The following is a 17,001-nucleotide window of genomic DNA, read 5'->3' as shown; positions in this document are numbered from 1 at the left end:
CCGGGCCTGGTTACTCATGGCCTCAAGGCCGAGCTTGCTGAGCAGCTGCAGACCTTGCTGGAGGCAGAGGAGCCCAAAGACATGCGGGAACTCAAAGGTGACAACGAACCAGAGCCACCCGGGCATAACAAGGAGGAAGTCGAGACCCAACTGGGACTCCGTACTGGAGGGGGCTGTGCAGCCACCGCCGCCGAGGCTGCAGCCGGAGCCCGGTGGCTAGTCAGGGCCAGAGGGACATCATGTCATGGACAATATTACCAGGCAGAACCAATTCTATGAGACCCAGGTCATCAAACAAGAGAACGAGAGGAGACTGCCAGAAGTGGAGCAGCAGCAGGCCTACTGCCCGGTGGAAGTGAAGATAGAGCAAGAAGCACCCACCAGCTTCCTCCCACCTGAAGCATCTCAACTCATGCCTGACAAACAGCAAGTCCCGAGCCGCAAGAGGCCCTATGAAGAAAACCTGGGACGGCGGTCCTTCCAGCACCGAGAGGACAGGAGGGGCCGCTCTCCTCAGCCTCCTGCAGAAGAGGATGAAGATGGCTTTGACCACACCTTGCTGCCATCGACACATATAACTGCAACCCCCACATCAAGGTGGGCCAAGACCAGAGTAGTGGCTACCCGCTCACAATTGAGGGCTTTGCCTACCTGTGGTCAGGAGCCGGTGCCAGCTGTGGGGTCCGAAGAGGCCGTGTGTGCTTCACGATAAAGATCAAGGTGGAAATCTCCACGGAGCCCGACCTGCGTGTCATCCAGATCGGCAGGTCCCTGGACTCCTGTAGCCGCCAGCGAGGCCAAGAGCCTTTCTCCTATGTGGGCGGAGGCTCCGGGAAGCTCACCAATAGCCGGTTCCAAGACTAGGGAGACAGGTTTGCAAAGAGTGATGTGATTGGCTGCTTTGCGGACTTGGAATGCGGAAATGACGTCACTTTCCTTCGCCTAGAACCGGAAGTGGGTGGGTATTTCTTTTCCCATTCGGAAGGAAGCCTTGAGGTGGAGGTCAGACCGTCGACCCCCAGCTACTGCTGAAGGTCAACTTCAGGCAGAGGGCAGAGCCCTACTGTTCTGTCCTCCTTGGTTTCATCTTCATCCAGCACCTTCCCCTGAGTGAGTAGGTCCGGGACACCGTCGGACCAAAGACCAAGGCAGAGTGTGAGATTCTGACCATGGTGGGCCTGCCCGTTGCTGGTAAGGTCACGTGGGCCGTCAGTCATGCAGCCTCCAGCCCCTGCAAGAAGTCCTGGGAACCAGTGCCGTCATGGATAAAGTGCGGGTATTGGGACTGCGCCTGCTGCTGGGACGTCCTGCTCCAGCAGGGGATGTGCCACCATGAGATAGTTGACCGTCTCATCCAGATTGCCGCCCACAAGAAACAAGTATAGTCTAGGCCAGTGTAAGTAGGGTCTCAGCTCCCGCTCCCTGCACAAGAACGCAGGACATGGTGAGGCCAAAAAGGAACACCCATGGAGCCATGGATAGGGGAGTCACACCACGATAGTCTCGCTGGCGGCTGGGCTGGAGACACAGGAACCAGGAGCCACACGATCCCACAATTTGCCCTATGCTTCTCTGCCAATAACCAACCTACCTGCGTAGCCACGGCAGTTATATCAGTGGCTAATGGCTAACCGGTAACAGCTGATGGCCAGCTAGTCACAGCTGACGGCTATCTACTACCCGACCCAGCACCTTTCCACTTGAGGCTGAGAGCCTGGAAACAGCTCTCGGGGACTCTGCCCTGCAGCCAGACAAACGTTTAGGGTTCAGCCCAGAGACTTAAAATGAGGCCACTTGAAGGCTTCCAGTGCAAAGCTATCGTCATTTGTCCCACTGATGATGACCTAAACAGTAAAGCGAACCGAAGAGGAAGGGAAAGATGTCCCAGATCAGGTAGTCTTGGACCCGAAAGCCAGCTCCATGTGGCTAGATGTTAGAGGCTTCCCGGACAGGTGCTGTCCATTGAGCACCCACTGCAGCGGGAGGAAAGCAGACAAGCTGGAGAGGCAGTACAAGGAGGAAGGCCGCAAGGCAGGGCCACACCCTGAAAAGCGCTTTGACAGCCGAGGCAGCGGTTTCCAACGCTAGGACAACTGAGCCTCCATACCCACACAACTGAGGAGGCTTCCAAAACCCATGGGGAGGCAGCTACCGCAAGAATAACATCCCTGGTTCGAGTGCCAGTACCAGCACCTCCACCGTCAGCAGCTACAGCTCTCCACAGCCAACTTACAGCCAGCCACCTTACAACCAGGGAGGTTACAGCCTGGCCACGACCGGCCTACAGCCGTGGAAGCGACAGCTGCCGCCCCCTACCGCACAGACCTACCCTCAGCCCCGCAATAACCGGTATCAGCAGTCTGCCCAGCACTGGAACCAGTACCCTTAGAACCAGGGCCAGTGGCAGCCATAGTACGGGATCTATGACTGTGGAAGCTACACCAGGAACCCACAGGGGCGCACGAGCACTCAGTAGCCGGTGTGCTCAGCAGGCCCCTGCTAGCTTCCTCCACCAGTGTCCACACGGTCCCATGGTGCCGGGGATCAGGTCATCCCAGGGCTGCCTCCACTGCGAGGGGCTTCTGCCCCCACACAGTCTGGGCGTTGTTCTCTGGATTCACACAGGCAGCAATGGCCTTTTATTGTCTGTGTCTCCCCCCACCTCCTTCTCCTCTTCTTCCCTCCTATTTAACTAAAGACCCTCCTCTCCCTTGGTCATACAGGCTACAGTCGCTGAGGAGAGGACCCCATCCTGTCCACTGGTCACAGTCCTCCCTGCTCCAGTCCCAGTTGGTTCTCAATTCTTCCAGGAGCTGTTTTACTGTCTACTTTTCAGGATTAAAAATAAATAAATAAAAACTTAAAAAAAAAAAGTTTAAAAAACAACGTGTGTAGGGAGGAAGCAGTGACAGGTGTGTTTTTTTTTTGGTAATTATGCTTTTTTTATTTTTATTTTTAGAATTTGTCCATTTTTACTGTGAGTTGGCTGTTGATATTTCATCAGGATAACCATTTTTTTGCTAAGTGCAGGCAACCAAGGAAGAGCCATACCCTCAAAACAAAACACACAAGACTACAGAATCATCTTTAACCTAATTTTTCACATGCTATCTTAGTTGCCCATAACTTTGCACACAAGCTTCCGTGTTGAGTTGACTTATAACTGCTTTTTGTATTTGGAATGAGTGTGACCATTGAACTTGAAACCTTTTATTCCAGCATCTCAGTAGTTTTTGGTGGGATTAAGTGGGCAAGAGGGAAAAAGGGGCAGGGGGGCTCTTTCCCTTCAGAAGATCAACTTTCTCCCACTGCCTCCTCTCCAGAGGTCTCCCAGGCACCAGACCTAAAGGTTTTTCCTACAGTGATCCTCTGATTATTTTTACTTCCCCTTGACTCATATGTTTTAACAGGATTTTAACCAACTCCACTTATTAAGAAAAAAAAAACACATGGATGCCATACCACAGGTGAACCAATCATTGTGGCCAGAGGATGGAATGCCCAACCAGCTTAGCCTGTCATGTGCTCCACCCACAACTGGGGGTGTGGGGGAAGGGGTAAGTCAGAATCAGTGAGTCCCCAAGTAAAATTCAGAGGATGTTGGACAAGAGGAAGAAGAGGAAATTCTGAGAAGACTGCCACAGATGTCCATGGTAAACAGTGTATCTTTTCATTTTTCTTTTACCCAGGCTGTGAAAGACAGACATTAAATCTGACCAGTGCAGAGACATGTGAAAACAAGGCAGGGAGGAACAAAGATGGTTGATGCCAGTACCCACGTCTCCTGAATGACTGATGGACTATGTTTTCATTATTTGCTTTTACCTCCATTCCAGTTAAAATAGTCTGGAATTCTGCCCAAGCTCTTGATTAATAAGCCTTCAAAAGCTGGTTGTCTTTAAAGGATCCATCTGAGTCCATTTCAATGTTCTTTTGTTTGTTTCTGGGGCTCAAAGGCCACCAAGTCACAGTTCCTCTTGGTTGATTCTCTCTTCCACTAAATGTTCAGTCGCTATTGTTTTATTGCAATCTATTTACAAGAAGTGGGTGATTTTTCCCCCCATGATGCCAGGAGCCCTGGGCTGAGTTTGTTTATTGCTCCTCTGTGCACCAGAACCCATCCTTGAGAGTCAACTGCCAATGTAAGGGATTAACGGGCTAAGTAAGTCTGACTAGAGTAGGAATTTTTCAAATGTGCCTCTCTCGCCCAGCTCTTTTGCAGGCAATTTTTATTTAACACACACACACACACACACACACACACACACACACACACATAAATACAAGGACTTTACTCCAGCCTGGTAACAGAACAATTACATTTCCCAAGATCTATTCAATCTCTTTTTGTGCCATCTTAGAAAATAGAAAAAATACACAGGCATCACAAATGTAATTACCCAAATATACAGATTTTCATTCGTTAATAATCTGCTTCTCTCCTTTGATCCAAAGTCCCCCAAAGGAATATCTATCCATCCGTTCTGCCTCAAAACAGTGCACCCTCAGCAGCAATGGAATGGAATCTGCTCAATTGCCTAGAAACCATTTCTGTCAGAAATGTTTTGGTTCTGACCCAGGTGATGGTCAGCAGCACTTCTCCGTATTGCGGGGAGCGTTTCTGTGTCTGAAAGTAGGACATCCAGTGGAAGGAAACATGGCCCCGTCTCTCAAGGCAGCCTCCACTGCCCCTCTGGGCCTGGCCACTCCCCACAAGGGAGGACTCGGAAATCAAACCCTTGCACACATTCGCTGGCGGGCATTGAGCACTGCCTCGTAGCTGGTTTAAGTCCACATCTTGGCTCATCATACAAAAAAAGGTAAAAATGATGACGACGGTGATGAGGACTCTCCTTAGGACTTTCTAGCACCATGCACTTGGCATGTGTCCGCTCATTAAACCCCCAACTGCCCAGGAAGCAAGGTCATGGTTATTCCTGCTTTACAGCTGAGGAAACCTAGTTCTAAAGAGCTTAAGAAATGTTCCTGCTGTGACTCAGTTTCTCAGTGTCAGCACAACTGACATCTTGGCTGGTGCATTCGGGATGCTGAACGGCATCCCTGGCCTCTACCTCTTACCTGCCAGTAGCACCTGCCCCAGTCGTGATAAAAAATGTCTCCAGACATGGCCACATGTCCCCGGAGGACACAACCTCCCCAGCTGAGGTCCTCTGCTTTATGGCATAAAGAGTGGAGTGTAGATTTAGGCTCCCTTTAGTTTATTCTAGAGCCCCAATTATATTACCACCAAGATATCAATTACTGACTCTGGATCACCATATATCTAAAATACCTGTCTCTTCAACCTACTGTCCAGTAAAACTACTGTCCCCTCTGTTTCCATACCACCACAGTAGAAAAGATTGCTATTCCTTTGCTGTCATTTGTCCTCCTTTTTAATCTGGCTTCTCTCATTAAATGCCATCTTTCATCTCCATCACACACTTGTTATTCTGAATGGTAACAGACCAGTGGGTTTTCTGGGACTGTAACCTTCCTCCATGTCTCATCTGTGAGACAGATGATATAATGGAAAGAGCGAGGTCTTTGGTACTGGAGATGCCCAGACTGCTTTTTTGCTTATTACCCTATTTCTCCGAAAATAAGACCTAGCTGGACAATCAGCTCTTAGGCGTCTTTTGGAGCAAAAATTAATATAAGATCCGGTCTTATATTATTAAGATATTATTATTAATATCTTAATATTATTATATCTAAATATCTAAATATTATTATAATATTAAGACCGGGTCTTATATTAATTTTTGCTCCAAAAGACGCCTTAGAGCTGATTGTCCGGCTGGGTCTTATTTTTGGGGAAACACGGTAGCTGTGGGTAGTAATATTGTCTCTCTGAGCTTCAGATTTCTCCATTACAAATGATCCTATTCCCTGTCATCATGCCGCTCACCTGCCCTCTCCTGCCTTGACTTCCAGGACACTGTATCCGCCTGGTAGCCCTCTCTCTTTTCAATCTCCCCTTCTTGTCTCTGCATGCTCTGCTTGCACCCCTGGCACCCTCCCTTGCCATCACTTCCGTCATCCTTTCTCTCTGAAGCTATGCCTATTTCATAGTTCTGATGATCAACGCTGCACCCAGTTTCTCAGGCCAGAACCTGGACAGTCACGCTCCAGTCCTGCCGCTTTCTTAACCATTTTAATCCCGTATTCCATGGGTCTGGCTCACAAGCCTGTTGTTCCTTCCCTTCTCACCCTGAGAGTGTGCTCACCTTGTAAAATGCCCCCAATCTTTCCATGGTTTATCTTCCTAGACCATTACATTGGTCCATAGATAATTGGAATCAAGTAAATGTTCACTTGGGGTTGTTTGTTCACTTTTAGGACCTCATGCCATGTTGGATGATTCACAGACCAAGCATAGAGATCTCCAGTCAAAGGTGGGTGTTGTCCCCAATGTGAATGACAATCACCCAAAACACTTATTTTAGAGTTCCAAGGAGTCCTCGGCTTCTTCCCAACATGGGTAGATGCAAGAATGGAGAACAGGCTGACAAGACAGCTGATGGTTCTATCAGAATGGCAAACTCTGACCACAACTCCTGTTTTAAAGTGATTCTTTCACACGTCAGTGGCTTAAGAGTGCTGATGTCAGTGTGGTCATAATTTCTGGGAGTCTTTTTGAACGTTAGGAGTTTTAAAGGACGGCACACTCCTGGGCTACCTTATTTCAAGATCACTAATATGACACTTGCCGAAGTTTTGGAAAAGTCCAAGTTCTCTTCTTTTTTTTCTCTCTCTCTCTCTCTAATTGCTAAAATAACAATGAGGAAAACATTACTCAGCTCCAAAACCCTCCATTAGTAACTAAAAACCATCATTTCACCTGTCAGAGGCAAATATTTAGATTTAATTAATGGAAAAACATCTATCAAATCTTAAGACCTATACCTCTATGGGCCAATTTATTAGGAAAGGCTCTTGGTTGCAAACGTCAGGAACCCAACTCAATCCAAGTTCTGTAAAAGAAGGGAATTGATCGCCACACATAAGTAAGAATTCCTGGGTGGGGAGGATTAGGAACTTCAAGCACAAAGGGATACAGAATTTGGACTATATCTTCAGGGCTTTCTGTGTCTCTACTCTCCCTCTGCTTGACCCCTCTCTTCGGCACACAGGAAGATGACCACTGGCAACTCCAAATCGATATTTTTAGATTTTAGTTTCGAAGAAAAATCTAGCATCTAGAATGGGTTGCAAGGAAGCTTCTGGTTAGCTTGACTGGTTCATCCCTCAGCCAATCATTGAGTCCAGGATAGAAAAGTTTTTTTTTTTTTAAGATTTTATTGGGGAAGGGGAACAGGACTTTATTGGGGAACAGTGTGTACTTCCAGGACTTTTTTCCAAGTCAAGTTGTTGTCCTTTCAATCTTAGTTGTGGAGGGTGCAGCTCAGCTCCAGGTCCAGTTGCCATTGCTAGTTGCAGGGGGCACAGCCCACCATCCCTTGCAGGAGTCGAGGAATCGAACTGGCAACCTTGTGGTTGAGAGCTTACTGGCCCATGTGGGAATCCAACTGGCAGCCTTCCGAGTTAGGAGCATGGAGCTCCAACCGCCTGAGCCACTGGGCCGGCCTGAAAAGTATTTTTATTGACTAGCCCTGGGCCATGTATTAAGCCCAGGGTTTGAGATTTAATGCTTTATGGGGCCCCACTAGGAATGTGGAAATGGCAGATGTCCAAAGAAGTTTGGTGCTGTTATGAGAAGAATAGGAAGGGATGCTAGACAATGGAAAGCAAGATATGTTCACCTCAGGCACAGGTTTTTATTTCTTCAGTATCCTGGACTGTGTAATCTTTTTATGAGGTTTTTTTGTTAAAGGTCAATATATCTGCTTTAAGGTTGGGGTTTAAGTTTGTCTTAAATTTTACCGTTTTATTTCTGTTGTGTTCAAAGCCCTTCGGTGTTCAACTTGGCTCTTTTCAATGATTCTAACTACAAGGTAATTAATTCTAGGAATAGAGACTCCCAGGATCTCTTTCTTTCTCCTTCTCCATCTGCCTTCCAGAAAGATATTAGTGGCATTCCCACATGACATAGTTCTTTCCAATAAGTTGTCTCATCTGTTCCATCTTGCCGTGGTGCTTTAAGTATCTATTTCTGTCAAATTTTGTATCTCAGATATTCATATATTTGCTTTGTATGGACTGTGCTATTTAATATAGTTGCCACTGGCCACATCGGGCAGCTTAAGTTTCAATATAAATTAAGTACAAAAAGCATGCAATTTCTCAGTTGTATTAGTCACATTTAAAGTACTCCAGTACCATATGTGAATGCCATATCAGAAAACAGAGTATAGAACATTTACATCACAGTGAATTCTACTGGCTCTTTTTTCTAGAGCGCACTGGTCTAGATTACAAAACATTTCAATAGGAAAGATAAAATTTCATTTTGTTACGTATATATTCCGCGCATATGGCCCCTCAATACATAGTGGAAACTTACTGACCTTAAAATCATAAGGAATAATATATAGAGAGAGCTGATTATACACTATACATCATAGCCATTTAAAATGGGCACTGAATATTAGTGTAATCAAATATACTCTATTGCAATTTTTTTAAAAAAAATTATCATTCACTTTGAAGTAAGCATTCTTTTTTTTATTCATTTAGACTACACCGCAAGCTTTTTTAGCCTTAAATCCCATCATTTTGACCGCCCCCCCCAACACACACACCAATTTAGTCTACATTTTGTCTATACCAAATTTATCACAAATTCCCCAAACGTACTAAAACCTGTCATGATTCCACATCTTTTATGCCATTCTCCATGCCTGGATAAACCTTCTGCCCTGTCTCCCACTTGTCTGTCAATACTTTTTCTATCTACCCTCCACTACGTATTTGATATTTGCTCCAATACGCCTCTACATACCTGCATTAGAGAAGTAATTGCACATTTTATTGCAATTAGCACTTTGTATGTGATCCTAATTTATTACAGTCCCTTGAGGATAGGGACCCTGTGTATTGTTCTCCCAACTCAGCCTACAGAACCCTGTCTGTTACCATGTTTCCCCGAAAATAAGACTCGGTCTTATAGTAATTTTTGCTCCAAAAGATGCATTAGGGTTTATGTTCAGGGGATCTAATCCTGAAAAATCATGCTAGGGCTTATTTTCCGGTTAGATCTTATTTTCAGGGAAACACAGTACATATTAGGTTTTCAATATCTGTTTCGTAAAATAAAGAAAGAATGTTTAAAACCTTCCCAATTCTGACCCCAGTGTAAATGTCCACCTCTCCCCCTGCTGTTACACATAAACTCTGCATCTCTGTCACCCTGAACCATTCACACATTGTTCTCCAGACACAGCAGGCACCCTCAACCTCGCATTTTTGCATCTGTTGGCTACTTTCAGTGGAAAATAGCCCTCTTTCCCCCAGCATTCATCCTTCATTGCCAAGTTGAGATAGCTTCTCTGGAAACCTACCCAAAGCCTACTCATCCAGGACATATTTTCCTCTGCTCCCTTCTCTCAGAGTATTCTCTTTTTGAATACTTCGTTTAAAGTACTCACCACAGCCTGATTTTTATTACCAGGAGTTGTGTCCAAGTCTCTCTCCCTCACTAACATCTGACCCTTTCAAGGACACAGACTGTCTTATTCATCTTTAGTTTTGTCTTGCACTTAGCACAGGGAGTTACCCACAATTGACACCAGAAAGTGTTTGTTGAATGGAATTGCTGTGTGCAAAGAAGTCCTTCCTTTAAAAGATGTAAAAGAAAAAGAACAGTGACAGCTTAGCTGAGAAGAGCACAATGCACTGAAAAGCCACTGGCTTTGAACAAAACCCTGCCCCAGGAACACTCCAGCTGCTCAGACATGGTTTTCCAGCATCCTCGGAAGCTGTGGACTCTCAGGAAGGCTGAGGGAGGTACCAAAATTCCAGCAAAGCAACGGCAGTTGTCCCGTGTGCTGTCATTCACTAATGCACACGTTGCGGGTACGGGCTAGGGACAGGGAAGCTAAAAACCTTGGCACATAGAATGTCTGTGTTCTGTGCTTTATTGTGTATATTGAGTTTCGATATCTAAAAACTATCTGTAGTTCTACATTTTTGTTGAAGACTGGTGTGGGGTGACATTTTAAATGATTCAGAGGGGTTAAATATCTAGTCTCACGCATGAAAGAAAATATTAAAGTACTGGAAAGAAAATCTTCCACCTAGAAAGGATTCTAGATATCCTCCTCTCCAGGGATAGCAAATAAACGAGAGCTTTTCCCATGGCTGTGGCCAATAATTTCAACTCAGTCACCTAATCATTTCTTGAAGACAGGACCTCAGAATCCTTCTCAACACAGTGCCAACCATAAGAGTTGGCTTGTGAGATGAGATTATTTGCTGTCCTTGGTCTAGGCCAACTTTCTCACTTGTAAGATGAAGAAAGTGAAGCCCGGAGAGGGGAGGGGCGTTCTCCCAGGTGAGTCAGGGAATGGGTGCGAATTGGGCTGTACATCCCAGTTTAATTAACTTTCTGTACACCATGCTTTTCTTGGTCATGGCTCCTACAGTGATGTATACATTACAAACAAAGCAGGCAGGACAAACGGTCAGAGCAGTTTATGGGAGCAAATATTATAACATCAAACCCAGCAACATGTCTCACGGTGAGTGTGTTCCCCCAAGTTGAAGAAAATACTGTCCCGCTCTCAGTCACCAGGAAAAGTTTTCTGACCACCTAATCCTTATCCTAAACCAAATCACAGTCTGTCTTGGCTATCAGCCTTATCTTCCATCCCCTGATAAGGTAGCACAGGGTAGTCCCTGGAAGGCATCCTTTCAGAAATGAGCTTGGCTCCCACCTCGGATAAAGCCCGGATAAAGCCTGGAGCCGCTGGAAGGTGTACAACCTGAGTTCCAAACGCTATTAGTGCTTCCTTCCCTTGTCCTTTAGTGCAGCTGTTTGTAGTTTCTCTGAGGGAGAACTTGAAAGGGTCTCCTAATAACCTTGTTCAGAGCTCCAGAGGAGAAATTAAGCCCTTTCTGCAAAGTCAGCATGAAGCTACTTTTTGGCAACACAGATCTCAGACGGTCTTGCTGGCACTAGGGCTATTTGGGAATCAACACTTTGTCCCTGATGGTTATGAAATGAACGAGAGAGAGAGAGAGAGAGAGAGAGAGAGAGAGAGAGAGAGAGAGAGAGAGAGAGAGAGAGAGAGAGAGAGAAGGGAGGGAGGAAGGGAGGAAGGGAGGAAGGAAATTTTTTTTACCATCTATTCCCTTCTTGAAACAGAATGCTTGGTTTACTTGCGGGCACCATCCCGCCCTGTAAGTTTTTGTGTTCCCCTGACCTAAGTTGGGCCAATGAAAACATTACATCATTACATCATTCTGGTCACAGCGATAGAGTCCAATCTTGGTTACTGACAGGACACCCTGACACTTTTCCTAACATTTATGTAAAAAACAAGATAAAACAAACAAAAAAAACCCTCACTGGAGTCAACCATGCCTGAACTTCACCCTTATTCAATGCAATTACTTGGTGCAATAAATCTGTTTATTTGATTAAGTATGTTAGAGTTGGGTTTCTGTTGCTTGCAATTTCAAGTGTCTTAGTTAATAAATATTAATATGCTTATGAAAAACAAAGTTTAGGGGGCCAAAATTAATTGGGTAAACTGGGTGCAACAAAATTAAACATTGGAGTATTTTTCTCGCTAGAATAGAATATCTCAGATAATTGATTATACTAATGCTTTCTCTAAGAGAGATTCTCTGAGAGAGAATATAGACAGAAGCACTGCCTGAAAGTCTGTAACCATGGCCTCATTTATTTCTTTTCTATTTTTTCTTTAGCAGAACACCAAAAATTGGCTGAAGCTTATATATATAGTAATGCCTTGGGGAATTATTTAGTTTATGACTCAATGAAAATAAGTGTAATAGCAGAGAGAAAAATCATAGGTAATGTTAAATCTTGTATCTGAAACTGTCTGATTTTGTTTCCTATCTTAAAGATTGTTTACCCTTTCCAAAATTTTCTCTTCAAGCCATTTCTCATTATCGCAAAAATGGTGTTCAATTAGATATGCCATGGGATACAATTTTCTTTTTCTTTCCTTTTTCCTTCCTTCTTGCTTGACTGCTTGCCTCCTGGCTGCCTTTGTTTCTCACTCTCTCAGGGTTCAAGCAAACATATTACACACAGAAAGATTACTTCATTTACTCACCAAGTATTTAGCAAGTGTCTGCTGTGTGCCAGACACCAGCAAACACAAGGGAAGGGTGGGATTCAATCATAACCAGGAAGAGCCTTCTGGTATCAAGGGGCGCAGAGGTAATGCTGGTGATGGGTTGTGAGAGACCATGATGGACTCCTCCATGGAAGCAGCGGGAGAGCGCAGTATGGGTAAAGAGCAGGAAATACATGCTTCCGTTTGGGTGGAGTGGACAGAAACAAAAAAAATGGCTCCTCATAAGGGGTAATACTCAAGCTGAGCTTCACAACACAAGTCAAGGGTTCCTGGAACAATGTTTGAAAGCGTGACATTCCAATTATGTATCAGACTTCTTCACAATTCCTTTAGTTCAGGAACTCTCAGCCTACTTCCCACATCACCATCCCAAACTTCCAGGACAGTTCATATTTGTTCAGCTCCACATATTATTTTCTCCCTGGAAACACTTGACTAGAAAGTGATTATGAGAGGGTTAATGAAAAAAAAGAAGCCAGCAAATGCTAAACTCGAAGTAAAGTCAGAGGATGGAGAAAAAGAATCCCTTAAATCTAATTTAAATGAAAAAGATGTTTGTGAAACCCGAAATAAATCTTGCTCCAGAGTGATTATCAGATGAAACATTTTAGTTAGTGGATGGTGAACTGGCCCATATTTCATGTTTCCAGTCAATGTTCATTCTTTGCATCACCTGAAGGGCCAGAGTGCTGAGCTGATGAATGTTTTGTAAGCTTAAAAGACCATTAATCACCAACACAGCTAATGCCATTTTCTGAAATATAATCTGAAGGCACTTTATGAAAAGCATTTTCTGCCTGGAAGTGTCCCCACAGTCACCTACTAGGTAGCTGGTGGGGGCCACCCAATTTTTTGCTGCCAGATGATTATGTGGTAAGATGTGATTCTCGCTCCTTCACCTCTTCACTCTGGCTGAGCACCCTAGGTCCCTGTCTCCATCCTCCTTTCTTGTTACCCTCCTCCTCATCCCAGCTGGGATGGGACTCTCGGGATACTGTCGTGATTATTCAGAAGAGATGTTAATGTTTTGGAATTTCTCTGCCCTCTCTGAAAAGCTCCTTTTAGAAGAACAGGTGTGAGGAAGAGCAAAAAGTGAGTGAAGATGGCACCTTGGTCAGGTGGAGGCCGAGGGGAGATGGAAAAGGAAGAAAGAAAGAAGGTAGAGGAAGAAGGAACTGGTGAGCCTGTGTGTGGAGTTCAGCAGTGTGTGGGAGGTGGGACCACCTGTCAGCTCTAGATAAGGTTGATTCATTCCCACTTACAGAATCATTAAGAGGTTTCAGAGGGATGGTAAACTATTAGAATCTTTAGGTAGAAAAGGATTTTATCACTGCGACAAAGCCCATGTGCCTACCTTGAGATAATCAGAAGTACTTTTATCATCTGAGTTGTTGAGTTGACTTATATTGCATAATGTTGGGAGTTTTATTTTTAATAAGCCAAAGAAAAGTATATAGACTATTTCACAGAGCACGTATATTCTTATAACTCCCATTTATCAGACTGACATTTTATTGTGTTTGCCTTAGATAGTCTATTTATTTTTAAGAAATAAAATACTGCAGAGAGGCCCAGAAATTTCACTCCTATGTATTTTCCCAAGTGAAATGAAAGTTAGAGTCTCACAAAAATCTGTATGTGAGCGTTTACAGTGGTTTTATTTACAATCACCCAAATCTAGAAAGACTGTACATGTCTTTCAAAGTGGGTGAATGGATAACAAACACGGTACATCCATTCAGTGGACTACTACTCAGCAATAAAAAAAATCAATAAGCTACAGATATACACAACAACATCGATGAATCTCCAATGGGTTATTTAGCAAGATAAGTATACTCAAAAGGCTACGTAAAAAATGTAATCCATTTTTGAAATAGACAGAAAACAGATTAGTGTTTGGCAGAAAATGGGGGTGGGAATGAGGGGTGACTACAAAGGAATATAAAGGAATTTTTCATATCTTGATCTTGGTGGTGATAGCTTTATTGCATTTGTCAAAACTCACAGAACTACACCATAATAACTGACTTTGATTGCATGCAATTTATATTTCAATAAAAAACAGAAAATATAGTAAATTAAACATTTAAGTGGAGTGTGTGTAATTGTACGCTATTGACAAGTGATAAGAATAAAAGTGCTGGATTTTCTGAGAATGTGGGATGGGAGACCACAAACGTGGAACTGAGGTTCGTGTGTATAAGGGGTGTAAGAGGAAGTGCTGTATAAGTTTTCTTTGGGCAAGTGATGTTTGAGCCGATATCTATGAATTGAATAGAAGTTCCCAAGCCCCAAAGGTCTATTGAGAACTAGATAATAATTATAATAATAGCAATTTAATTGTATTAAATACTTGCTCAGGGCAGATATTGAGCTAGATGTTTAACACATTTTGTTCACAGCCCTTAGAGGTCTTCCATGAAAGTATCATCATGTCATTTTACTAATGGACAAAACCAGTTTGGAAAAGTAAATTCATTTGCCCAAGGTCACATAGATAAATAAAATGATAAGACCAGGACCCAAAGTCAAATCTATATGACTCCAAATATCACGTTCTTTCATCCCACTGTGCTGCTTCATCTCCCTTCTCAGAGCCCCAACCCTTCTGATGAATACTATGGGGGAAGAGATCATCTTAAAGTTTTCCCAGTTCTGGAATATTAAATACAGAAAAGCATCATCTCCTGGCTAAGCAGACCCAGTGGGGCAAGGTTCCCATCTCCTGTGCCTTCTCCCAGCCTGATTTTCAATGCTAGAGTTCTCTCTCCATTGCTGCAGGTGATATTTCTGCTGAGCCAAATGATGTTCTTCTGGAACAAGTCTTATAGTAATAGCAGGAAGAGATTGCTATAAAAAGGGCAGGTATGCGCGAGTTCCACTAGAAGATGAGCAAGTTTAGTGCAAAATTAATTTAATAACTATTATATTGACTGTATTCCAATCTGCACCATTTTGCCCATCTTTAGCTCTATCTGCCAGTCTCAAATGGTACACTTATCAGGTTGGAATTTCATTGTTTTCTAGATATAAATCCAAAAGATTCTGATCTTTGAAAAACTTATATGTATACAAGCACATACACACACACATATACACATGCATATGAGTGTATATATGCACATATGCCGTATACACACTTGTATGTTATGTGTTTTTGCTTGCTTGTGTTCATATCAAAAACATATCTGCTGTATGTACTTCTCCTACTAAATAAGGGAATTTTCTAAAAGTAAATTCAGGGAATTTTTGATAAGGATGCCAAGACCATTCAGTGAGGAAGAAAACCGCCTGTTCAACAAACAGGGCTGGGATATCCACGTGCAAAGGAAAGAATTTGGACCCCTATGTCACACCATATACAAAATTAACTCAAAATGCACCAAGGACCTACATGTAAGAGCTAAAACAATAAAACTCTTAAAAGAAAATATATGTGCATATTTTCATGAAAAATAGATAAAATAATAAATTTCTATGAATAATAATTCATCAAAATTAAACATTTTTGTGCATCAAAGGACACTTAAGAAAGCAAAAAGAAAAGCCACAGAATGGGAGAAAATATTTGCGAATCATATATCTGATAAGGGTACTCAGAATATATAAAGAGCTCTTAAAACTCAATAAAAAGTTAAGGAGCCTAATTCAAAATTGGCAAAGGACTTGAATAGACATTTCTCCAAAGAAGGTGTGCAAATGACCAACATGCAAATGAAAATATGTACAGCATTAGTAGTTAAGGAAATGCAAATTAAAATCACAATGAGCTCCTACTTCATGACCACTAAGATGATTATAATCGAAAGACACAATTGCAAATGTTGACAAGAATGTGGAGAAATTGGAGCCCTCCTGCACTGCTGGCGGGAGTGTAAAATAGTGAAGCTGCTATGGAAATCAATTTGGCAGTTTCTCAAAAAGTTAAACATAGTTACCAATTGATCCAGCAATCCCACTCCTGCATATATACCCAAGAGAACTGAAAACATATACTCACATAAAGACTTGTACATAAATGTTCATAGCAGCATTATTCATAATAGCTAAAATGTAGAAACAACGCAAATATCCATCAACTGATGAATGCATACACAGAATGTTTAGGACAGGAGTGTTAAGAAGGAAGGTAAAGAGAGCTTGGAGTATATCATTTCTAAGTTCGCTTTTTGTGCCTAAGAGCTCAGGCTCTGGAATCCAAAAGACCTCTGTGAAGTTCCAGCTGTGCCACTAACTAGCTGTGTGTCATTAAACAAATTACTCAAATCTCTGAGCCTTAGTTGCAGCACCTTTGATTTGGAGATAGCTCCACTAACCTTAAAGCATCATTATGAAGATTAAATGAATCAGCAAATCTTCAGTGGAACTTCCTCTGGTCAAAGACATCCCCTATGATATAAGACCTTACTAACTCTTGGTTATCCAATGCCACCATCATCAGGCACTGCAGACATGCTCAGAGAAGTAACTCTCCTAAGAAGTAAGTTGCTACCACCACCATTATTCCCTTTCTGTTTCCACCTGCAGGCTCAGTGTCCTTCAGCCTGTACAACTGTGCCCTCTCTAAGGACTGACATGTCCTGCCTCACTAACAGCCACGTCCCCCACGTGGTGTCATTTCTTTAAACATCTTCCAGTAGTTCTTCAGTAATCAGGTTTTCTCAAATTTGCCACTTCATGATCTTGATTAGGTCAAACACTTGAAAATTATGTTAAGAGGCTCAGATCAAAGTGAGCTAAATTGAGTCAGGTCTTAATTCATGTA

At 43.2% G+C, this 17,001-nt stretch overlaps 1 pseudogene; it reads left to right on the top strand.

Annotated features, from left to right (window-relative positions):
- The first annotated feature begins 212 nt into the window (after window positions 1-212).
- On the top strand, window positions 213-2,389 carry LOC117019350 (heterogeneous nuclear ribonucleoprotein U-like protein 1; annotated as a pseudogene).
- Window positions 2,390-17,001: the final 14,612 nt, after the last annotated feature.

The sequence above is a fragment of the Rhinolophus ferrumequinum genome (assembly GCF_004115265.2).
Source record: "Rhinolophus ferrumequinum isolate MPI-CBG mRhiFer1 chromosome 15 unlocalized genomic scaffold, mRhiFer1_v1.p scaffold_54_arrow_ctg1_1, whole genome shotgun sequence".
Lineage (NCBI taxonomy): Eukaryota > Metazoa > Chordata > Mammalia > Chiroptera > Rhinolophidae > Rhinolophus > Rhinolophus ferrumequinum.
Note: the sequence above shows the minus strand (reverse complement) of the source record. Positions and strands in the feature narration are given on the sequence as shown.